Genomic DNA, 25,582 nt, shown 5'->3' on the forward strand with positions numbered 1-25,582 from the left:
TTTGAGAACAAAGAGGAGGGAGAATTAATGTTACACTTGGGATGGGATGAGGGAAGGCTTTCTGGAGAGGTAGCATTTGACCTGACTCTTTCAAGAGAGGGATGGTCTGTTTTGCAGAACCTTTATTAGCATAATGAGTCATGAGGAGTCCCAGCTCTGTAGACAGGTGGTCTGATTCTTTCTTTTATTTTCTTAATTTTTAATAAAAAATTTTTATTTCCATAGGTTTTTGGGGAACAGGTGGTATTTGGATATATGAGTAAATTCTTTAGCTGTGATTTGTGAGATTTTGGTGCACCCATCACCCAAGCAGTGTACACTGAACCTGATTTATAGTCTTTTATCCCTCACCATCCATCATTCTTATGCCTTTGCATCCCCATAGCTTAGCTCCCTCTTATTAGTGAGAACATATGATGTTTGGTTTTCCATTCCTGAGTTACTTCACTTAGAATAATGGTCTCCAGTACCATCCAGGTTGTTGAGAATGTCATTCATTCCTTTTTGGGGCTGAGTACTGTTCCATTTTGTGTGTGTGTGTGTGTGTGTGTGTGTATACATATATATATATACACCACACTTTATCCACTCATTGATTGATGGGCATTTGGGCTGGTACACATTTTTGCAATTTTGTGAATTGTGCTGCTGTAAACATGCATGTACAAGTATCTTTTTCATATAATGACTTCTTTTCCTCTGGGTTGATACCCAGTAGTGCGATTGTTGGATCAAACGGTAGTTCTACTTTTAGTGATTCTTTTTTTTTTTTTTTTTTGAGATGGAGTCTCGCTTTGTCATGCTGGCTGGAGTACAGTGGCGCAATCTCGGCTCACTGCAATCTCCGCCTCCCAGGTTCAAGCAATTCTGCCTCGGCTTCCTGAGTAGCTGGGACTACAGGTGCGCACCACCACGCCTGGCTAATTTTTGTATTTTTAGTAGAGTCGGGGTTTCACCATGTTGGCCAGGCTGGTCTCGAACTCCTGACCTCAGGTGATCCACCCGCCTTGGCTCCTAAAGTGCTGGAATTACAGGTATGAGCCACTGTGACTGGCCGCAGGTGGTCTGATTCTAGTCCTGGCTCTGTCGCAGACTAGCTGCTTGATCTCAGGTAAGTCACTTCATTCCTCTAAACTATTGTTTCCTCTGTCCAGTTGGTATAATCATATTCTCCACAGATGGTTTTTGAGGATTAAATGAAGTAATTCATGTAAAAGATGTAGCTGAGTATTTGGGCATTATTACTGTTAGGGTTTTGTGGGTAGGCTTTTTGAAGCTGAATTTAGTCGATTCTGTTCTCCTGCCTTAATAAAGTTATCAAGTTTCGAAAAAGGAACCTGGTGGCTGTACTTTTCCATTTATCAGTTACACATTCTGAATAACTGAGATTTTGTCAGGATTCTTCTTGAATTGGAGAATTTGTTGCATACTGAGAAAACACCAGTCACAAGTTCATGGCGTTATATTGCTGTCCCTTGAGTTTCAGTACACTGATTAGGTTGGAAGGGTAATCTTCCCTGCTTATATAAGACTGTACTTTTCAAACTACTACCATGACTGTTAGTAAATGAACCTTCATTGCGGCCTTGGGAGCACATAGGTGGGTGATGATTATTTTTCAGGAAACAGAATTTACAGAGCCAGGGAAAAGCCTTTATGGCTGAGTGACCATTTCAACACTATAGCCCTGGTCTCCTGACATAGTTCTATTTTTTTCTTTAATTTTCTGTGAAGTCTAGTCATCAGACCTGAATTTGCACTTAATCTCTGCCATTTACTAGTTGCATGATCTTGTGAGAGTTTTAAAATTTATGAGTCTGGCCCTTTTATCTGTGAAATACTGAGATTTTGAACCACACAGGAATGTCTGTGATGCAGAATTTACTTTGCTTAATTTTTAATAAGAATTGCTTTGTATAACGCTGTATGGGAATGCGTATTTGTGTATTTAAGACTCAAATTTATTCACTTATTGGTGTCTTGCCTGGTAGGAAATGTCTCTATTTCTAGATTGTCTTCAATGTTCTTATCCTGCTTATCTGTGGATAATATTCTTGATAGTCATGTGAAGGATCTATCTTGGGAAAGCCAAGGACATCTGGGAATGTTTGACAGGTGAATAACAACTAAATAACTGAATCGACTTCTCACATCATTGCTGGCGTTGCTTGTTCTTTCCTCCTTTTCTGTCTCTTTTTTGGCTAGGGAGGGGTGTTGGGGGTGTCAGTATTATCCAAATAGTTGGATAGTTTAAAACCTTGCAGCTAATAAATATAGAAATTTTAGTAGTTTAAAGTTTGTTTTCCACTGGAAATTCAGGCAAGAGATCCATTTTACATATGAAAATCATTCGACAAGTGCTTATCAATTATTAATATATACTGTTTTCCTCATGAACCCCTGTCAGAGGTAGGTGAATATAAAGTTCTGTGAGTACCGTATTGGAAATGACAAAATGCGGTAATTGAAACTCACTAGAACAAATTCTTTTTATAGTCTTACCTTCCCCTGAAGTGTTAAATGTATACACGTGCATGTATTTATTAAGTGGCTGAGTTGTTAGGAAAATCCTAATGTTGAGTTTTCTAATAACTGAAAAAAATCCGTATTAAGGAAGAAGTTTTGCATTTTACTTTTCTTATTCAGAGCAAAAGGTTGGGAAAAATACTAAGGTTGACTTGAAAGTGTCATTCAGGAGTAAGAAGGTTCTTTTTGAGTTAGTGTCTGTATTTTAGGGGTTAGGTGAGAAGTCATCTTGTAAAAAGCAAGATTATTTTCTATAGATTATGGAAGTTTTTGTTCTCCTTCTAGTATGTAGCAAACTGAGTACTTACTCAGTTGCAGTTTTATTAATACTGTTATATTGGATATACCATGAGTCAAATTATAGTCTGTGAATTATACTCAGATGTGATAAGTTAGGAGGACACTATATTAGCAATTCAATATTTTAAAGTTATCCATATTAGGAAAATAGTATAACAACTCTTTATAGTTGAACCGATTTGGCCTAAATTTAAAAAATTATACTTCAGTCAGGAAGACCAAAACTTAATTTAGTAAAAATTTAATATAGGCTGAGAAGCTTTTTAAAGAATTGGTTATAATGTGCACAGAATTAGATAATGGATTAGTCATAGTCCTTGTTTATGACATAGTTTCATTGGCCTGCAATAAGCACTTGTTTATCCACCATTGGGGGAAAAAAGGTAGGTACTTATTATAATAACCTATATGTGACTTCCAGGTTTCCCCAACCATCCTATCCCCATGGCTTCCTCAACAGAATTCAAACCTGAATTTTGTATTCACCCTCTTTCTGTTTTTATTTGTCTTTATCACATCTTTATGGATTCTTAGAAGGAATACTTTTTTATTTTGGTTTACTTTTTATAAAAAGGTTATTCTATGATGTAATCATTTGGAACTTATTGTTTTTACTTAATGTAATGCTAAAATTTATTCATAATGTTGCATGTCATTGTAGTTCATTCACTTTGTCGAATAATCTATTATCTTAATGTACATAGTTTAATTCATTTACCTGTGAATGGACGTTTCGCATGTTTTCCAGGTTTTTGCTATTGTGAACAGTCTTGCTATGAACATTCTAATATGTGTCTGTTGTTTGTACATGTGTGAGTTTCTCTTAGTGTATACCTAGGAGTAAAATCCCTGCGTAATAGGTTATGGGACTTCAATTTGTGGAAGACTGAACATTTTTTCCTACCATCAGTACATAAAAAGCCACTGTGGGTCCACATTTTTTCCAGTTCTTGGTATTTTTAGACTTCTGGTGTTTTTGGAGCTTGAATAGATGTAAAATGGTATTTCATTTTTATTGCATTTGGTTGATCTTTTTTTTTTTTTGAAACGGATTCTTGCTCTGTCGCCCAGGCTAGAGTGCAGTGGCACGATCTCGGCTCACTGCAGCCTCCGTCTCCCAGGTTCAAGCGATTCTCATACCTCAGCCTCCTGAGTAGCTGGGATTACAGGCGACTGCCACCGCACCCAGCTAATTTTTGTGTATTTTTAGTAGAGACGGGGTTTCACCATCTTGGCCAGGCTGGTCTTGAACTCCTGACCTCGTGATCCACCTCAGCCTCCCAAAGTGCTGGGATTACAGGCGTGAGCCACTGCGCCCGGCCTGCTTGATCATTTTTTATAATAATGTTTCTTCTATTTTTATTGGTTTTGTGTTTTACCTTCTGTGAAATGCTTGTTCTTGCCTTTTTTTTCTGTTTTTTTCTTATCCTACTCCTGGATTTTTTTTTTCTTTTCTTTTGGAATATAAAAAGACTTCTTTTTGTATTCTTGATGTTTATCTTTTGTTGGGTGTATGTATTCCAAAAATCTTGTTTGTAACTTGTCTTTTTACCATCTTTAGGGTGTTTTTTGATCAAAAGTTCTTGATTTTAATACTCAGATTTATTTTATGGTTATACTTTTGTGTCTTTAAGAAATAATTGACTTTTGTTTTTCTCATTTTCGATGCCCATATCTGTTAACTCTATAGTTGACACTTATTTAAAGGCTTGAGATTGCAGTGGTAGAATAGATGAAGAAGATAGTTTAAGAAAATGAAAGAACAGGAAGCATTTTCGAATATACCAATATATATAACTACAAATTGCTCATTCCCAACCACTGAATAGAAAATAAGCCTCTGTTAAAAGCTAGATTCACATTTGTTTTTTGAATACAAGTATCTGAATAAGGTTCACTGGTCTGCTACCATGACTTTTCCCTAAATTCTCAGCAGCCTATATGTTTCTTGAATGATTTACCCTTTCTCTGAACCTTGTTTATATATATGAATAAATTTGTGTGTGTGTGTATGGCAACCATTGATGAGAAAATGAGTATGACCAGTGTAATTTATCGAGACAAACTTATTATTTATTTTGAAAATTTATTACTGAGCTTGAAAATATTTCATTCTGCTTATCAACATTGTATGGTAAATACCTGTATCTCCTGTCACTTCCATGTATGCACTCTGTTCTCTAGCAGATTTGAAATCTGGAAACCTCCCTCACCAGCACACATGTGCACACATACATGCACACATACACCCCATACTCTTTTAGAGCCATCCTCTTTACATGTTGTTTCTGCGTTGGGAAAGTGTACATGGTGAACTTCTTGTGGTTTACTAAGAAGAATATGATTGTAGGCATCACAAAAATAACATATTGTGTAGTACTTTATCAAATGCTTTTACATTTTTTCATTTAATTCTTACCACAAATCTATGTGATTAGGTGGGCAGGTTATCATCCCACTTTAGAGTGTATTGTTAATACTGAAGCTTGAAGACATAAAGTCAAGTGCTTTCCTGGTATTTGTAGATGCTTAGTAAGTATTTGTTGGTTAGATGGATGAATAAATGGCTAGTTATGCTCACCCTGATGTTCTTTCGATTATACCATAGCATCATATTTAACTGTGCCCCAGCTGAGGTCTTGATATGTAGTAGAAACTAGAATGTTTATTGACTAAGACTTCTAAGTATTATGGGTAACTAGTTCTAGACTAGCCTTCTTGCCATAAACAATTATGAAACTTAACAGAATATATGTGGGAAGATCTTCAGGCTTTGGGCAACAGGCTGCACAGGATTGTGATCTTGACATTTATGAGGAGAGCTCAGTGATTACTCCTGTTCTCTGCCTGAGGACAGTTTGCTGAGCTGGAATGCAAACAGAGCATGTCACCTAACCATGTTGAGGAGGCAGAGGTTGGAGTTTGGTACACTTGAGACAGCTAAAGTGTTCGGGGAAGGGAACCAGAGAAGAAGAAGCTGTACAAGAGAGGTTCCCAAATGTTTGTTTGTGAGTCTCTTGTGAATTCTTGTCAGAGTGTTGGGCTGTCCATGATGGGGAAAGACTGGAGGGTTTATCAGGTGGCTGCCACAGGATTGGCAGTGGAACAAATACTAGAAGTATGTGGCTAGGGGATGTTAAAACTTTGTCCCAGCCACAATTGAGAGACCTCCCAGGCATCTGGATGAAATGCAAGAAAGACCATGTGGTAAAGCTGGGGTAAGCAATACTGTTAAATCATAGCCATACTTATTCATGTATATATTGTTTATGGATGCTTTTATACTACAATGGCAAAGGTCAGTAGTTGCCACAGAGACTGTGTGGCCCACCAGTCTACAATATTTACTATTTTGCCCCTTAAGAAAAAGTTTGCTGACTCCTGCACTAGAGTAAGTCCTACTCTAGGACCCTCTTAACAACAAACTGTGCGCTAGCTAAGGTCTGTAAGCAAATCCTGATGAAATCTGCGGAGAAGGCAGAACTTGGAGGCTGAGTTCTGCCAGGTTACAGGACTTGGGAAACATCCTGGGCTTTCCATAGATCTGTCCTAACAAAAGTATTACTGGAGTTAAAATTAGAATGTTTTGGGGCAGTATTACCTTCTTTGGTGCTTTTTGCAACCTTCGTTATAGTGACAGTGACTTTAGCCAGCACCCTCGAATACTTTGAATGTCTTGTTTACTCCCCTAGATAATTCTATGTTGGAATATGTCTCATTCCACTTAAAAAAAAAAAACTTACAGTCTTCTTTGATGGAGAACTTTCTTGTACCTTCTACTCAATATCAATATTTAGTTTACATTGAATACTCATTTTGCTAGTACCGGAAGGCTAAAACCAAAGCTAAAGTAGCTTCTTGCTAAAGAGGATCAAAGTTCCTTTTGTTTCTACGTATCTTACGTGTTCACATAATTTTAAAAATATTTTGAAATTAGAAATTGTTTAAAGCTTATAGACAAAAATAGAATATGATAAACAACTGTGTGTTCACCACAAATATCTCTCTCATATTCTAATGTTTTACCAAACTTGTTTCAGATTTTTTCCTCTAAGAAATAGTAGCTCAGATATGTATTATGTGTATATCCCTCCCTGATGTGTTCTTTTTTTGAACTTTTTATTATACTTTAAGTTCTGGGATACATGTGCAGAACGTGCAGGTTTGTGAATAGGTATACACATGCCTTGGTGGTTTGCTGCACCCATCGACCCGTCATGTACATTAGGTATTTCTCCTAATGCTATCCCTCCCCTAGCCCCCCACCCCGCTTTCCTGATGTGTTCTAATCCTACTTTTCCCAAAGGTAACCACTCTCCTGAATTTTTTGTCATTACTTTGAATGTTTTTTATACTAAAAAAGTATGTCTGTATCTCTCTCCATAAATGATATGTAACATTATCTTATGTTTTTTCAAGCTTATATTCAGGGCATCACTTTGTTCATGCTATTCTGCAACTAGCTTTTTCCTCCAACATTGTTTTTGACTTTAGACATGATGAAATGGATCACTGTCATTCATAAACTGTGCAGTGTATATCTTTATTCTCTTGTTGATGGACATTTAGATTGCCAGTATTTTGTGATAATGCACAAAATCAGTGCTACAGTAAATGTTGGTGTTGTCTGTCTTATTGGGTTTCTGTGTTGAAGTTACTCTAGGTGCTGTAAATAGAAGTGGTATCATTACTTATAGGGTATCCGCATCTTTGACGCTATCAGTTACTATTAAATTGCTCCTCGAGCTGTTTTTTTTATTCTTTTATAGTTTCACCTGCTTTGGTTTTATGCAATTAGACATAATGGACTTTCCAAAGCAGAAAATATGACATGAAAATCTCATTTTACCACAGAAAAACGGAAAGTTGGTTGATTAGATTCTTGATAAATTTGTTCATATTTAAAAAATCTTCTTGGCTGGGCGCGGTGGCTCATGCCTGTAATTCCAGCACTTTGGGAGGCCGAGGCGGGCGGATCACCTGAGGTCAGGAGTTCGAGACCAGCCTGACCAACATGGCGAAACCCCGTCTCTACTAAAAATACAAAATTAGCTGAGCGTGGTGGCGGGTGCGTGTAATTCCAGCTACTCAGGAGGCTGAGGCAGGAGAATCACTTGGACCCGGGAGGCGGAGGTTGTGATGAGCCGAGATTGCGCTATTGCACTCCAGCCTGGGCAACCAGAGTGAAACCCGTGTCAAAAATAAAAAAAATAAAGAAAAAAAGAAAAAAAAATCTTATTATGGAAATGTTCAGACATACACAAGTAGCAAGAACCCCAGTGAACGATAAAGAACCCCCTGTCATTCATTTTCAATACCTATCAACATATGGCCAATTGTATTTTACTTCCTTGCCCCTGCAACTGGATTATTTTTTTAAAATCCCAGATATCCACATTCATACATTCATCGGTAAGTAGTTTGGTATGTATCTCTAAAAGGTATGACTCCCCCATTCCAAAATGAAACTCACATAATGCCATTATTACACTCCAGAAGTAATCCCCAAATGTCAAATATTCAGTGTCCGAATTTCCCCAATTGTCTGTTTTTTAGCTTTATCTACGGTATTTAAAATATGATTACATTGCAAAAACATATACTTTTAAGGAATAGTTTTAACTGATCTCATAGGAATGTACTTGCAGATTTCTCATGTATCATAGAATCATATTCAAGTAGACTTAAAAAAGTAAAAAGTAATCTAGGTATAGTTCACCCCATTTCCTTATAAGTGATGGAATTGAGGCTCAGAATTGAGGTTTGTTCACAATTGGCGAACACGTTAGGAGTCGAGCCGGAACTGTAATACAGATCTTTTGACCCCAATCTATTGCTTTTACACCAATTACATTGGATGGCCTATCTTAGATTCTTCTTTTGTCCGTTACCTCCAAATTACTTTTTCCAGTGGTTTTTCATAAATATCAGTAGTACTAATCTTGTGATTTACGTCAGGTTTTAAAAGGAGTTTGTGAAAGGGTTGAATTATAATATCAACACTTGAGCCAAAGATATTGAATTGTTCTGAAAAGCTACTTGTCTTTTCTGACCTAGATACACAGTTTCCAACTGTGGCAGAGGATGCCAGAAAGAGAAGAATGAATAGTAGCAAGAGCCTGGAAATTAAATTACTATATTACTGAAGGATCTAATGTACTTATTAATTTTTAGCACTTTTAAGTAGTATAAGATAATTTTCTTGTATGGACACAATATTGGTGAATCTATGTATTTTTTTTGTAGGTTAAAACCTGTTTATTTTGCTAAGCTGAATATTATTATTTTTGCTTGTTTCAAAATTGGTAATTTGTTAACATTACTGCTTGCTTATAACTGGATTGCAGATTCTAAGTTCGTTTTGCAAACTTACCTCATTAAGAGAAATAATCGTGTCCATTCTGTCTCCAGATATGGGTTTTGTTTTGTTTTGCCATGCTCTGCGGTACAGAATGGCAACAGAAGGTCTTTTGAGAATCAAATACACTGTTTTAAGCTTGTTTACCAAGGTATTGGTTTACCCTTCAGTGTTAAGTGTGCTTCAGCAGACAGAGGAGGACAGAGAATATTTGAATTCTTTTTGTTTTTGAGACAGAGTTTTGCTCTTGTTGCCCAGCTGGAGTGCAGTGGTGCAAACTCTGCTCACTGCAACCTCTGCCTCCTAGGTTCAAACAATTCTCTTGCCTCAGCCTCTCAAGTAGCTGGGATTACAGGTGCCCGCCACCACACCCGGCTAATTTTTGTATTTTTAGTAGAGACGGAGTTTTGCCATGTTGGCCAGGCTGGTCTTGAACTCCTGACCTCGGGTGATCTGCCCACTTCGGCCTCCCAAAGTGCTGGGATTACAGGCGTGTGAGCTACCGTGCCTGGCCGAATATTTGAATTCTTTTTTTTTTTCCTTTCTTTTTTTTTTTTGAGATGGAGTCTTGTTCTGTTGCCCAGGCTAGAGTGCAGTGGCGCAGTCTCGGCTCACTGCAACCTCTGCCTTCTGGGTTCACATCATTTTCCTGCCTCAGCCTCCCGAGTAGCTGGGACTACAGGCATCCGCCACCATGCCTGGCTAATTTTTTTTATTTTTTATTTTTAGTAGAGACGGGGTTTTACTGTGTTAGCCAGGATGGTCTCGATCTCCTGACCTTGTGATCCACCCACTTCGGCCTCCCAAAGTGCTGGGATTACAGGTGTGAGCCACCACGCACAGCATATTTGAATTCTTAACTGTTTCTTGGCACATTACCCCTTTTTCCTTTTAGTCAGAATTGTCACAAAATCGGTAAATTCTAAAAATATTCTGATGACCTCTATTACTCCCTTTTAGTTAGAAGAAAATAAATAGCTACGGAGTCATGTACTATTCTGGTGCTATTTCATGTTTGATCGTGGTTTAAAGGAATAGATGCCAACTTGAGCTTTTTAAAGATCACTGTGTGAAATCAAATATATACCTGCTCTTTGATTTGTTTGTGGAGACAGTGATGTGAATTGGAAAAGATGTTGGGGACCCCAATTCTAGGGTTAGTTCTGCAATTACTTCACTGTGTGATCATAGACAAATCATTTAACATCTTTGTATATTTGTGCTTTCACATTTTAAAAGATTATAAAAAAATTTATCTGTTCTTTACTGCTTTTCAGGATCATGTGAGCATTGAATGTGATCCTGTATGAGAAAATATTTTGAGAAATTCGTTTGTGTTTCTCTTTTGTGCCAGACATTGTTTTAGGTGTGCAATGCAGAGTAAACAAAGACACCATCTGCCAATGGTAAATCCTATGCAGAAAAATAAAACAGATGTGCTTTGGGAGGGGCTGCTGTGAGAGAGGTTGCTTTTTTGTTTGTTTGTTTGTTTGTTTTGTTTTTTTGAGACAGAGTCTTGCTCTGTTGCCCAGGCTGGAGTGCAGTGGTGTGATCTTGGCTCACTGCAACCTCTGCCTCCTGGGTTCAAGCAGTTCTCCTGCCTCAGACTCCCGAGTAGCTAGGACTACAAGCGCCTGCCACCACGCCCGGCTAATTTTTGTAATTTTAGTAGAGACAGGGTTTCACCATATTGGTCAGGCTGGTCATGAACTCCTGACATCAGGTGATGCACCTGCCTCAGCCTCCCAAAGTGCTGGGATTACAGGTGTGAGCCACCGTGCCTGGCCGAGGTCGCTCTTTTACATAGGGTGGTCAGAGATAGGCTCATAAGATGACATTTGAGCAGACACCTAAGAAGTGAGAGAAGGGGTGATGTGGATATTGGGGGCAAACTAGCAAGTGGAAAGGCTCTGAGGTGGGAACGTCAGCAAGGATACTATTGTGAGTAGAGCACAGTGAGTGAGGAATAGTGATAGAGGTTGAGGCCAAGAAGTTAACGGGAATCAGATTATTAGGGCCTTATAGCCTTAATTATTGTGAAGTATTTACTCAGAGACAGGAAACTATTAGAAGGTTTTGAGCAGAGGAATGCTGTTACCTAATTTAGATTCTTTTTTTTTTTCTTTTTTAGGAATGGGATCTTGCTGTGTTACCCAGGCTGGCATGCAATGGAGTGATCATAGCTCACGGCAGCCTCAAACTTCCGGGCTCAAGTGATCCTCCTACCTCAGCCTCCCAAGTAGTTAGGACTGAAGGCACACGCCACCATGCCTGCCTAAATTTTTTGTAGAGAGAGGGTCTTGTTATATTGCCCAGGCTGTCTTGAACTCCTGGCCTCAAGCAGTCCTCCCATCTTAGCCTCACAAAGTATTAGGATTACAGGTGTGAGTTACCATGCCTGGATGCTAATATAGATTAGCAGGAATACTCTGGATGCTGTTGCTGAGAATAAACTCTGGGGAAGGGTTTATTTTCAGGTGGGGAAGTAAGATAACTAGTTGGAAGGCAATGTATAATCCAAGTGAGAGATGGTGGTTGCTCTGACCAGGTTGGTTATGGTGGACGTGGTTAAAAGTCATCAGATTTTATTTTATTTTTATTTTTTAGATTTTTAAATTTTAATTTTCAGTTTTTTAAGGGTAGATAGTAGGTGTATATATTTATGGAGTAGGTGTGATGTTCTGATAGGCATACAATGGATAACAATCACATTAGGGTAAATGGGGCATCTATCACTTTAAGCATTTTTCATTTCTTTGTGTAACAGACATTCCAATTATACTCTTTTATCTATTTTTAAATGTACAGTAAATTTTTGTTAACTGATGAAGGAAAGAATTCTAAAGCCAGTAAGACAAAAGCATCAGATAACCTACAAAGGAAAACCTATCAAAGTAACAGCAGACTTCTCAGCAGAAACCTTACAAGCCAAAAGAGATTAGGGTCCTGTCTTCAACCTCTTTAAACAGAACAACTGTCAGCCAAGAATTTTTTATCCCACAAAACTAAGTTTTGTAAATGAAGGAGAAATAAAGTCATTTTAAACAAATGCCAGGGGAATTTGTCCCTACCAAACCAGCACTACAAGAAATGCTAAAAGGAGTTATAAACCTTGAAACAAAAGCCTGATATATACCAAAGTGGAAAGCTTAAAACCCACAGGATCTGTAAAACAATTATACAATGAAAAAAGCAAACAAACCAACTAGGTAACAACATGAGGAAGAGAATGATACTTCACATCTCAATATTAGCATTGAATGTCAGTGGCCTAAACTAGCTCCACCTAACATACAGAATGGCAGAATGGATACAGAATCCAAATATCAGCTGTCTTCAAGAAACTCACCTAACAGAGAAGGAGTCCTGTAAACTCAGAAAAGTGGAAAAAGGTATTCTACATAAATGGAAACCAAAAGCAAACAGGAGTAGCTATTCTTAGACAAAACAAACTTCAACAACAGTAAAGGCAAATATAGTCACTATATAATAATAAAACAATCAATTCAACAAGATATTACAATTCTAAAGTTATACGCACCTAACACTGGAACTCCCAGATTTGTAAAACGATTACTGCTAGACCTAAGAAATGAGATAGACAGCAAAACAATAGCAGTGGTAGATTTCAGTACACCACTGACAGCACCAGACAGATCTTTGAGACTAAAAGTCAACTGAGAAACAGTGGACTTAAACGAAATGCTAGAACAAATGGACTGATATTTAGAGAACATTCTACCTAAGATCTGCAGAATATACATTTTTATCAGCACATGGAACATTGTCCAAGATAGATTATATGATAGGCCACAAAGCAAGTCTCAATAAATTTAAAAAAATCGAAATTATATCCAGTATCCCTGCAGACCACAGCGGCATAAAACTAGAAATCAACTCTAGTTTGTACTAGTCAAAGAAGTACTGTTCTGGAAGTACTAGTCAAAAAGGAACTCTCAAAACTGTACAAATACATGGAAATTAAATATTCTGCTCCTGAATGATATCTGGGTTAACAATGAAACCAAGATGGAAATTTTAAAATTCTTTGAAATGAATGATAATAATGAGACAAGTTATCAAAACCTTTGGGATACAGCAAAAGCAGTGCTGAGGGAAAGCTTATAGCACTAAATGCCTACATCAAAATTTCAGAGCACAAATTGACAACCTAATGTCACACCTCAAGGAACTGGAGAAACAGGAACAAAAAGCTAGAAGAAGAAGTAACAAAGATCAGAGCAGAACTAAATGAAATTCAAACACACACAAAAAAATACAAAAGATCAGTGAAATATGCTGTCGCTTCGAAAAAATAAACAAAATTGATAGACCATGAGCTAGATTAATCAAGAAGAGAGAAGGCCCAAATAAGCTCAATTAGAAATGAAACTGGTGACATTGCACTTGACACCACAGAAATACAAAAGATCATTCCAGACTACTATTAACACCTTTATGTGCACAAACTAGAAAAGCCAGAGGAAATGGTCAAATTCCTGGAAACATACAACCTTCCTAGATTAAATCAGGAAGAAATAAAACCTTGAACAGACCAATAACAAGCAGTGAGATTAAATCAGTAATTTAAAAATTGCCAGCCAGGCATGGTGGCTCATGCCTGTAATCCCAGCACGTTGGGAGGCCGAGGCGGGCGGCTCATGAGGTCAGGACATCGAGACCATCCTGGCTAACATGGTGAAACCTGGTCTCTACTAAAAATACAAAAAAAAAAAAAAAAATTAGCGGGGTGTGTGGCGGGGCGCCTGTAGTCCCAGCTACTCGGGAGGCTGAGACAGGAGAATAGGGTGAACCCAGGAGGCGGAGCTTGCAGTGAGCCGAGTTCGCGCCACTGCACTCTAGCCTGGGTGACAGAGTGAGACTCCGTCTCAAAAAAAAAAAAAAGACAAAAAAATTGCCAACAGAAAAAGCCCAGGATCAGATGAATTCACAGCTGAATTCTACCAGACATTCAGAGACTTGGTACCAATCCTACTGAAACTATTCCAAAAGATTGAGAGAAGGAATCCTCCCTAGATCATTCTGTGAAACCAGTATCACCCTAATTAGAAAACTAGGAAAGGACACAACAAAAGAAGAAAACTGCAGAGCAATTTTTGTGATGAACATAGATGCAAAAATCCTCAACAAAATATTAGCTAACTGAATTCAACAACACATCAAAAAGATAATTGATCATGATCAAGTGGGTTTCATGGCAGAATGGGTACAGAATCGAAGTATCTGCTGTTTTCAAGAAACTTGTCTAGTAGGAGTAGTTTAAAATATGCAAGTCAGTAAATGTGATACAGCACATAAACAATTAAAAACAAAAGCCATATGATCATCTCAATAGATGCAGAAAAAGCATTTGACAAAATCCAGCACATTTTATGATAAAAACTGTCAACAAACTGTTGAGAGTAGGCATGGAAGGGACCTACCTTAAAATAATAAAAGCCGTCTATGACTAACGCACAGCCAACATCATACGGAATGGGGAAAAGTTGAAAGCATTTCCCCGAGAGCAGGAACAAGACAAGGATGCCCACTTTCACCACTCCTATTAAACATAGTTCTGGAAGTACTAGCCAGATCAGTTAGGCAAGAGAAAGAAATAAAGGGTATCCAAATTGGAAAGGAGAGAGTCAAATTATTGCTGTTTGCAGATGGTATGATTGTATGGCTAGAAAGTCATAAAGACTCTTAGATTTGATAAACAAATTCAGTAAACTCTCAGTTTGTAATATCAGTGTACACAAATCGATAGCACTGCTATACACCAGCAATGATCAAGCTTAGAATCAAATCAAGAACTCAGTCCCTTTTATAACATCTGCAAATAAAATAAAATAACTAGGAATATACCTAACCAAGGAGGTGAAAGATCTCTACAAGGAGAACTACAAAGCACTGCTGAAAGAAACTGTAGATGATACAAACAAATGGAAACACATCCTATGCCCATGGACTGGAAGAATCAATATTGTGAAAATGACTATACTGCCCAAAGCAATCTACAGATTCAATGCACTTCCCATCAAAATACCAACATCATTTTTCACAGAATTAGAAAAAACAATCCTAAAATTCGTGTGGAACCAAAAAAGAGCCTGCGTAGTCAAAGCCATTCTAAGCAAAAATAACAAATCTGGAGGCATCACATTACTGGACTTCAAACTGTACTACGAGGATACAGTTACCAAAACAGTATATGGTGCTGGTATAAAAGTAGGCACATAGGCTGGGTGCGGTGGCTCACACCCGTAATCCCAGCACTTTGGGAGGCTGAGGCGGGCAGATCACAGGTCAAAAGATCGAGACCATCCTGGCCAAAATGATGAAACCCCATCTCTACTAAAAATTAGCCGGATGTGGTGGCACGTGCCTGTAGTCCCAGCTACTCGGGAGGCTGAGGCAAGAGAATCGCTTGAACCCAGGAGGCAGAGGCTGCAGTGAGCCCAGATTGTGCCACTGCACTCCAGCCTGGCGACAGAGCGAGACTCCATCTCAAAAATAGAAGTAGGGACATAGACAAATGAAACAGAATAGAGAGCCCAGAAATAAGCCAAATATGTACAGCCAACTGATCTTTGATGAAGCATACATAAACATAAATTGGGGAATGGACACTATTTAATAAATGGTCCTGGGAAAATTGGCAAGCTACATGTAGTAGATGAATGAAACTGTCTATCTCTCACTATATACAAAAATCAAGATGGAACAAGGACTTAAATGTAAGACCTGAGACAATAAAAATTCTAGAAGGTAATGTTGGAAAAATTCTTCTAGACATTGGCCTAGGCAAAGAATTTATGGCTAAGACCCCGAAAGCACATGCAACAAAAACAAAAATAAATAAATGGGACCTAATTAAACTAAAAAGCTTCTGCAAAAGAAATAATAGAGTAAACAGGCAACCCACACAATAGGTGAAAGTATTTTCAAACTACGCGTCCAACCAAGGACTAGTATCCAGAATCTATAAGGAACTCAAATCAAGAAAAAAAAAAAATCCCATTAAAAAGCAGGCAAAAGGCCGGGCGCCGTGGCTCACACCTGTAATCCCAGAACTTTGGAAGGCTGAGGTGGGTGGATCACCTGATGTCAGGAGTTAAAGACCAGCCTGGCCAATATAGTGAAAATGTGTCTCTACAAAAATACAAAAAAAATTAGCCTGGCATGATGGCGGGTGCCAGTCAGCTACTTGGGAGGCTGAGGTGGGAGATTTGCTTGAACCCAGGAGGTGGAGATTGCGGTGAGCTGAGATCGTGCCATTGCACTTCAGCCTGGGTGATGGAGTGAGACTCTGTCTCAAAAAAATAAAAAATAAAAAGTAGGCAAAAGACATGAATAGACATTTCTGAAAAGAAAATATATAAATGACCAGGATACATATGAAAAAAATGCTCAACATCACTAATCACCAGGGAAATGCAGATTAAAACCACAGTGAGATACCACCCTACTCCTGAAAGAATGGTCATTATTAAAAAGACAAAGAGCCAGGCTCCGTGGCTCACGCCTGTAATCCCAGCACTTTGAGAGGTCTAGGCAAACAGATAACTTGAGGTCAGGAGTTTGAGACGAGCCACCCAACAGGGTGAAACCCTGTCTCTACTAAAAATACAAAAATTAGCGGGACATGGTGGCTGGTACCTGTAATCCCAGCTACTCGGGAAGCTGAGGCAGGAGAATCGCTTGAACCCGGGAGGTGGAGGTTGCAGTGAGCTGAGATCGCGCTACTGCATTGCAGCCTAGGTGACAGAGCGAGACTCCGTGTCAAAAAAAAAAAAAAAAAGAAATATGTTTCACAGCAACTCGTATGGAGCTAGAGGCCATTATTCTAAGTGAAGTATCACAGGAGTGGAAAGCCAAGCTATGAGTAAGTGAAAGCTAAGTTATGAGTACCCAAAGGCATACGGAGTGATATAATGAATTTTAGAGACTCAGAAGAGGCACGGCGGGAGGGGAGCCTGGGATTAACAAAAAACTACACATTAGGTACAGTGTACACTACTTGGGTGATGAGTGCACTAAAATTTCAGAATTTACCATTTTATATTTCATCCATGTAACAAAACCCACTTGTACCCCAAAAGGAATTGAAATAAAAAAAATTACTGACTGTAATCACCCTGTTGTGTTATCAAATACTAGATTGTTTTCATTCTATTTAACTATGTTTTTTGTACCCATATACCATCTCCACTTCTTCCCCACCCTCTTGGCCTCTGATAACCATCATTCTGCTCTCTATTTCTTTGAGTTTAATTGTTTAATTTTTAGCTTCCACAGATGAGTAAGAACATTTGAAGTTTTTTTTTCTGTGTCTAGCTTACTTCATTTAACCTAAGACTTCCAGTTCCATCCATGTTGTTGTTGCAAGTAACAAGATCTCATTCTTTTTTATGGCAGAATAGTACTCCATTATGTATATGTACCATATTTACTTTATTCATTCATCTCTTCATGGACATTTAGGTTGCTTCCAAATCTTGGCTATTGTTAATAGTGCTGCAATAAGCATGGGAGTGCAGTTACCTTTTCGATGTACTGATTTCTTTTCTTTTGGGTATATACCTAGCCGTGAGATTGCTGAATCATATAGTAGTTCCATGTTTAGTTTTTTGAGGAACCTTCAAACTGTTCTCCAAACTGGTTGAACTAATTTACATTCCTACCAACAGTATACAAGGGTTTCCTTTTCTATATATCTTTGCCAGCATTTGTTATTGCCTGCTTTTTGGATAAAAGCCATTTTAACTGGGATAAGATTATATCGCATTATAGTTTTGATTTGCATTTATCTGATGATCAGTGATGTTGAGTACCATTTCATACACCTGTTTGCCATTAGTATGCCTTCTTTTGAGAAGTACCTATTCAAATTTTTTGTCCATTTTTTAATTGGGTTGTTAGATTTTTTTTTCCTATTGAGTTGTTTGAGCTCCCTGTATATTTTGGTTATTAATCTGTTGTCAGATGGATAGTTTGCATCTAATGGAACTATTTTCTTCCATTCTTTGGGTTGTCTCTTTACTTTGTTGATTGTTTCCTTTGCTTTGCAGAAGCTTTTCAACTTGATGTGATCCCATTTGTCCATTTTTGCCTTGGTGGCCTTTGCTGTGGGGCATTACTCAATACAGCATTGCCCAGTCCAATGTCCTGGATAGTTTCTCAATGTTTTCTTTTAGTAGTTTTGTAGTTTCAGGCCTTAGTTTAATTCTTTAATCCACTTTGATTTGATTTTTGTATGTGATGAAAGATAGGGGTCTAATTTCCTTCTTTCGCATATGGATATCCAGTTTTCCCAGCACCATTTATTGAAGACCCTGTCCTTTCCATAGTGTATGTTCTTTGAACCTTTGTCACAAATGAATATCCACTGGAGATGTATGGATTTACTTCTGGGTTCTCTATTATGTTCCATTGGTCTTTGTGTCTGTTTTTATATCAGCATTTGTCTGTTTTTATGCCAGCACTATGCTGTTTTTGTTACAACAGCTCTGTCATATAATTTGAAGTCAGATAATGTGATTCCTCCAGTTTTGTTCTTTTTACTCACGATAGTTTTGGCTAGTCTGGGTCTTTGGTGGTACTGTGTAAATTTTAGGATTTTATTTTTTTCTATTTCTGTGAAGACTGTCGTTAGTATTTTAACAGAGATTGCATTGAACCTGTAGATTGCTTTGGATGGTATGGACATTTTAACAATATTGACGCTTCCAATCCATGAATATAGAATATCTTTTCAATTTTTTTGTGTCCTCTTCAATTTCTTCCATTAGCACCTTATAGTTTTCATTGTAGAGATCTTTCACTTCTTTGGCTACGTTTAGTCCTAGGTATTTAGTTTTATTCACAGCCATTATAAATGGGATTATTTTCTTGATTTCTTTCAGAGTGTTTGCTGTTGGCATATAGAAATGCTACTGATTTTTGTATGTTGATTTTGTATCCTGCAACTTTACTGAATTTGTTTGTCGGTTCTAATAGTTTTTTTGGTGCAGTTTTCAGGTTTTTGCAAATATGAGATCATATTATCTGCAAATAAGGATAATTTGGCTTCTTTCCAATTTGAATGCTCCTTATTTCATTCTCTTGTCTGATTATTTTAGCTAGGACTTCCCAGTAGTCAGATTTTAGATAGTGTTGTAAGGTATAGGTAACAGGATTTAATGATGGATCAGATGTGAGATGTGGGAGGAAGAAAGGAGTCAGGGATGACTTTCAAGTTTTTGGCATGAACAATTAAAGGGATGAAGTAGTTGCCTTCTCTTGAGGGAGGGAAGACCAGGAGGAGCAAACTTGTGTGGTGTTTTGTTTTGTTTTGTTTTTTGTTTTTGATGCATTAGGTTTAAGATGCTTATTAAACATCCAAGTGGATGTGTTGATTATTTATTTGAATGTGAATTTGGAACTCAGGTCCATATGAATTTGGGAGATCCTCAGTATATAGATGGTATTTAAAGTCTCAAACCTAGATAACATTGCCAAGGGAATGTTGAAGGTAAGATAGAGAAGAGATGAAGTCTGAGGGCTGAGTCTTGAGGCACTTCAGCATTTAGAGGTTGTGGAGATAAAGAAGAAAAGGATACAAGGGAGTAATTTATAAAGTAGGAGGAGAACTAAGAGAGTGGTGTCTTAGATGGAAGCCAAGGGAAGTAAAGTGTAGGGAACAGTCAACTGTGTCACCTGTTGCTGAGAAGTCAACTGAGAGGAGGACTGAGAATTATTCACAGCATTAAATACCATGGAAATCCTAGGGGACCTTGACAAGAGCTGTTTTGATGGAGCATTGGGATGAGAGGCTGATTGGGATGGATTTAAGAGAGAATGGAAGGAGAGGAAATAAAAACCCAAAGTGTAAACTCAGTTATGCTCTAGAATCAGAGCAGAGAATTGGGCTAGTACCTGTAGCAAAGCAAGAGGTCAAGGATGGTTTTTAATGTTTTTTCCCTTTTTATTTTTATTGATGGGTGCTATTACAACATGTGGGAATGCTGATAGAAATGACCCAGTAGAATGGGTAAAATTGATGATACAGGAGAGGAAAGAGAGAAGAGGGGATGATTACTGAGTGACATCCCAAGTAGGCAAAAGGAGGTGGGATCCAGTAGAGTTTGAGTTCAGGAATTTGCATTAGATAGGAATGGGGACAGTTCATTTATAATAACAGGAAGGAAGAATATATGGTTAATGATGCAGGAAGGTTGGCAATTTGCATGAAGTAGGAAGCAGGGTGACCTGTTGAATATGAAGAGGTAAGAGTATAGATGTTTGAAGAGACAAGAGAAGTGTGAGAAAATCATTAGGAGAGTGAGGAAGTGAATGAACATTTAACTTTTTCATTGAGGCTCCTACTTGCATTTTAGGTGGGACAGATCTTGGACACTGCAGGATATTTTGCATTCCAGGGTCCCAAATGCCAGGATTACCTACCTAGTCATTCTTACAACTAAAAAAACTTGACTTCACATTTTCACATCCCTTTAGAACTATTGATTATTGGGCCTTTTGAGGCTAATGGTCATGAAAAAGACTAATTAGCATGATTATGTGATACTTTTTTTTCTTAGTTATATTTAATGGTACATGGTTAATGATGTGGTGTGGCCAAGAGGCTTGGATTTAACAGGGTTAGAGTTTTGCTAGGAGAAGGAAAGAGAAGCAGTTGCTGGTGTGAATGATAAATGATGGATCACGTAATTTCGGTTGGTTGAGGACAGAAATGAGGGCATGAAAAGGATGAGGGACTGTGAAAGGTGGTAGCATTAGCGATTGTAGGTCCCGGTGGGGCGTGTTTGTCTAAAATAGGAAAGAAGATGAGAACATTGGAGGAAAGGAATACAAGGACTGGAGAAGCCTGAATTTTAGAAGGGTCATCTCTGCGGTTATTAAAATTCTAATATTTATGCCAGAAGTAAAGTTGAGTGTGTCACTGAGCTAAGTACAGCACTAAAGTCCTGAAGGAATGGGATAGGGTTTGGGGGATTAATCCAAGATGGAGAAGTCAAATAAGTAATGGAATTTGTGCTTATGGAGGACGAGTCAGAAATTCCCTGTTAGTCACTGTGGTGATGACTGCCATGGAAATAATGGGAAGAGATGGTGACCTTTTGGATGGAAACTCCTTAGATTCTGTGGTTATGGCACTCTAAGGAAGGATAAATTTAGGGTTGAATTCAAATTCTATTGAGCCTCTGCTGAGTGCAGGGTGATGTACTAGGTGCTGTGGAGATAATAGTAAATCATATCATTAAAACTGAGTAATAGAAATATAAAGGAAGCTGAAAAAGTGCTGGATGGCTCAAAGGAGGAAGAAATTATATAAACTGAAGTATTAGGTAAGGCTTCATGGAGGGGTAGATTTGAGATGGGCATTTGATGAATAGAACAATGACAAATCATGATGGCGTAGTGGCTGCAGTCCAGGTAAGGGAATCGTTTAACTCAAGCTTAGCGGTAGCACATTGCAAGGTGTTCTGGCATAGAGTCATTATTCCCGTGTTGACTGGAGCTGTGGTGGTGAGAGAAATGACAAGAATGACGATAGGACCTTGGATGCCACTGAATATTTGAGTTTAGTGCCAGTTGCTTAGGTAATTAGTGGTTATTGAAGGTTTTGAAGAGGAGTCTGATGTTCTCAAGGTAAAATTTTCCTCAATGATGGGCTGAAATGGGAATAGTATAGGAGAGGATAAATCCCCGTAAATGGTAAAACATAGTAAAACAACTTTACACAGTGGTATACAAGACTTCCAAATATGTAAGTATCCTTGAATTATTGGATATCTGTAGTAGTAAAACAAGGATTAAAACAAGATTCCTGTTCCTATGCACTATCCCCCTTTCCCTTTTTAAAAATTGAGATGGGGGTCTCTGTATGTTGGCTAGGCTAGGCATGAACTTCTGAGCTCAAATGACCCTCCCCTGAGCTCAAATGATCCTCCTACTTCAGCCTCCCGAGGGACTATAGGCCTGTGTCACTGCACCCAGCCCTTTGTTTGAGTTTAATTTAGACATCTTGCCTCCTTTGTAATTTTTCTTTTGTTGACTTTCCAAATAGCACAGTCTCATTTTCCTGCCATCTCTCAGGTTATTCCTTCTTTGAGTATAGTTGTTCTTCTCCTTTTGCTTTTTTTGTATTCATTGGTACACCCACTCCCTTGGCCATTTTGTGGCTTCACATACCAAACTACTGAAAACTCCCAAATTTGTATCCTAATCCAGACCTCTCTGCTGAACACTAGGTCCGTATCCAGCTGCCTTCTTAGATGTCTAATAAATACCTCAAATTCAATGTCAGCATGTCCAAAGCTGAATTTCTGATCTTATTCCCAAAACCTCCTCTCCCTGGCACCTTCCTTAACTCAGTTGCTCAGGCCAATAACCTTAAAGTCAATCCTGATGCCTCCAGTTCCTTCACACCCCACATCCAATCTATTCGAAATGCTGTGGCTTTTACCTTCAAAATATATCCAGAATATGATCACTAAACCTCCTTAAGTGGCCTCCTTCCTTCCACTCTTATACAGTGTTTTAAACAAGTAACCATAGTGATCTTTTAAAGATATGACTTAGATGTTGTCATTCTGTGCTGAAAACCTTCTAAGGGCTCCCCATCTCAGAGTAAAAGCTATAGTCTTCAAAGTGACCAGAAGGGCCCTAAATTAGGACTTGACAAACTGACCCATGACCAAATTTGGCCCATTGCCTGTTTTTATATGACCAGTGAGCTAAGAATGGTTTTTATACTTTTAAGTGGTTAAAAAATATCAAAAATTGATATTTTTTGATGTGAAAATTACATGTAATTCAAATTTCAGTGTCCGTAATTAAGTTTTATTGGAACAGAGCCACACCCATTTGTTTGCATATCATGTATGGCTACATTTGCACCACAAAGGCAGAGTTGAGTAGTAGAGACCTTATGGCATGAAAAGCCTGATGTATTTACTATCTGGCACTTTAAAGAAAAAGTTTGCCAGCCTCTGCCATATATGGTCTGATCCCCTCACCCCCACCTTTCTGTCCTCTCTACCCTCCTCTCTCCCCCACCTCACTGCAGCCACTTTGGACTCATTATTATTCTTCCACTTAACGCAGGCACACCCTTCCTTAGGACCACTGCTTTAACTCCCCTGCCAGAAGTGCTCAATTCATAGACATCTGCATGGCTGTTAACCCCATCAAGTCTTTGCTTAGGTGCCACCTTTGCAGTGAACCCTTGACTATCTGTTAAAATGGCACTCCCTCTCCATGTATTATCTGTGTGTGCTTACTCTGTTGCCTCCTCAACTTGCTTCCTCTCTTTTCCAAGCATTTCACACCTTCTAACATACTGCTTAATTTTCTTATATTTATTGTCTTTTGATTATTTCCCTCTTCTGGACTTAAACCACAAGGGCAAGGATTTTTGTCTGTTTTGTTCACTGTTGGTAGCCAAAGTGCCTAGGACAGTGCCTGGGATATTACAGGTGTTCGGTAAATACTTGTTGAAATGCATTGAATTTTTGGTTCTTTCAACAAGTGAGTCATCTGTCTGGCTGAATGTTGTTTTGTCACATAAGGCACCAGTGATTGGGAAGGGCTAATAACTGCTTATTTTAGCAAAGGGATGTGTTTTTCTGTTAACCACTCTTTTGATTGGTTATTCAATAAGAGCTTTTCCATTTTGCTCACTGACAGTAAATATTCAGGAATCTCATTCTGGTTCGACGTAGCTGGCTCATTCAGTATATTTTAGGTTCAGATTATAGCCATCGCATCTTCTTTGTACATACCGTTAATTGAGAAAAGACCTTTCGGCCTCTGCCCATTATTGCAAGCCTTCAAGTGATATGGTAGAATAGAGCTTTTCCATCATTATAGGTGTTTTTGGGTAAGGAGGAATAGCCGGAATTTGGAACTAGGTGAGGATTTTATATTAGCTATTGATAAGTAATTGATAGGTTTAACCTTCTTGCATCTGCCTTTTTTTTTTTTACATGAAAAAGAAGCTTCCAGAAGAAAATATTGAAGTTCAGTGTTCTTTTCACATTACTATTGCATAGAAATAATGCCACCATGTAGAGAAAGTTGAATTTATTTGAAGGGATTTGGGGAGAGTATTGGATTTATATGTATTTGCTCTTACTTTCCTTAGTGTGTTCTTTTTTTTTTTTTTCTTTCTGAGATGGAGTCTCACTCCGTTGCCCAGGGTGGAGTGCAATGGCACGATCTTGGCTCACTGCAACTTCTGCCTCCTGGGTTCAAGTGATTCTTCTGCCTCAGTCTCCCGAGTGGCTGAGATTACAGGCATGTGCCACCACGTTTGGCTGATTTTTGTATTTTTAGTAGAGACAAGATTTCACCATGTTGGCCAGGCTGGCCTTGAACTCCTGACCTCAAGTGATCCACCCATCTCTGCCTCCCAAAGTGCTGGGATTACAGGTGTGAGCCACCGCACCTGGCCCCTTAGTGTGTTCTGAGTTGATTCATCTTTGTATTCTCTTGCTACCAAGCATATACATACAAATTAATAGGCAATTAATAAATATATATTTACTTGTAAATCTCACATAATTTATCTTTTTTTCTTTTTTTAAATTTTTATTTATTTTTATTATACTTTAAGTTCTCTGGTACATGTGCACAACGTGCAGGTTTGATACATAGGTATACATGTGTCATGTTGGTTTGCTGCACCCATCAACTCATCATTTACATTAGGTATTTCTCCTAATGCTATCCCTCCCCCAGCCCCCCACCCCACGACAGGCCCTGGGTGTGTGATGTTCCCTGCCCTGTGTCCAAGAGTTCTCATTGTTCAATTCCCACCTATGAGTGAGGACATGCAGTGTTTGGTTTTCTGTCCTTGTGATAGTTTACTGAGAATGATGGTTTCCAGCTTCATCCATATTCCTACAAAGGACATGAACTTATCCTTTTTTATGGCTGCATAGTATTCCATGGTGTATGCGTGCCACATTTTCTTTTTATTATTATTATTATACTTTAAGTTTTAGGGTACATGTGCACAACGTGCAGGTTAGTTACATATGTATACATGTGCCATGTTGGTGTGCTGCACCCATTAACTCGTCATTTAACATTAGGTATATCTCCTAATGTTATCCCTCCCCCCTCCCCCCACCCCACAACAGGCCCTGGTGTGTGATGTTCCCCTTCCTGTGTCCATGTGTTCTCATTGTTCAATTCCCACCTATGAGTGAGAACATGCGGTGTTTGGTTTTTTGTCCTTGCGATAGTTTGCTGAGAATGATGGTTTCCAGCTTCATCCATGTCCCTGCAAAGGACATGAGCTCATCATTTTTTATGGCTGCATAGTATTCCATGGTGTATATATGCCACATTTTCTTAATCCAGTCTATCATTGTTGGACATTCA

General features: G+C 38.4%; 1 protein-coding gene across 29 annotated transcripts in view; it reads left to right on the plus strand.

The window, feature by feature from the left end:
• The window catches only part of STRBP (spermatid perinuclear RNA binding protein), a 158,729-nt gene that overhangs the window by 53,534 nt on the left and 79,613 nt on the right, over positions 1-25,582 (plus strand). The window contains exon 1 of one of the 29 annotated variants that reach the window (XM_054659065.2): positions 1,992-2,115. The exons of 27 other annotated variants lie outside the window; for them this stretch is intronic. The gene's annotated coding sequence lies outside the window, so the exon portion shown is untranslated. Of the gene's footprint in view, positions 1-1,991; positions 2,116-16,543; positions 17,073-25,582 lie in introns of those variants that run through there. One more of the 29 variants, XM_063788354.1, reaches the window with a different exon arrangement.

This window comes from Pan troglodytes, chromosome 11, assembly GCF_028858775.2.
Source record: "Pan troglodytes isolate AG18354 chromosome 11, NHGRI_mPanTro3-v2.0_pri, whole genome shotgun sequence".
Lineage (NCBI taxonomy): Eukaryota > Metazoa > Chordata > Mammalia > Primates > Hominidae > Pan > Pan troglodytes.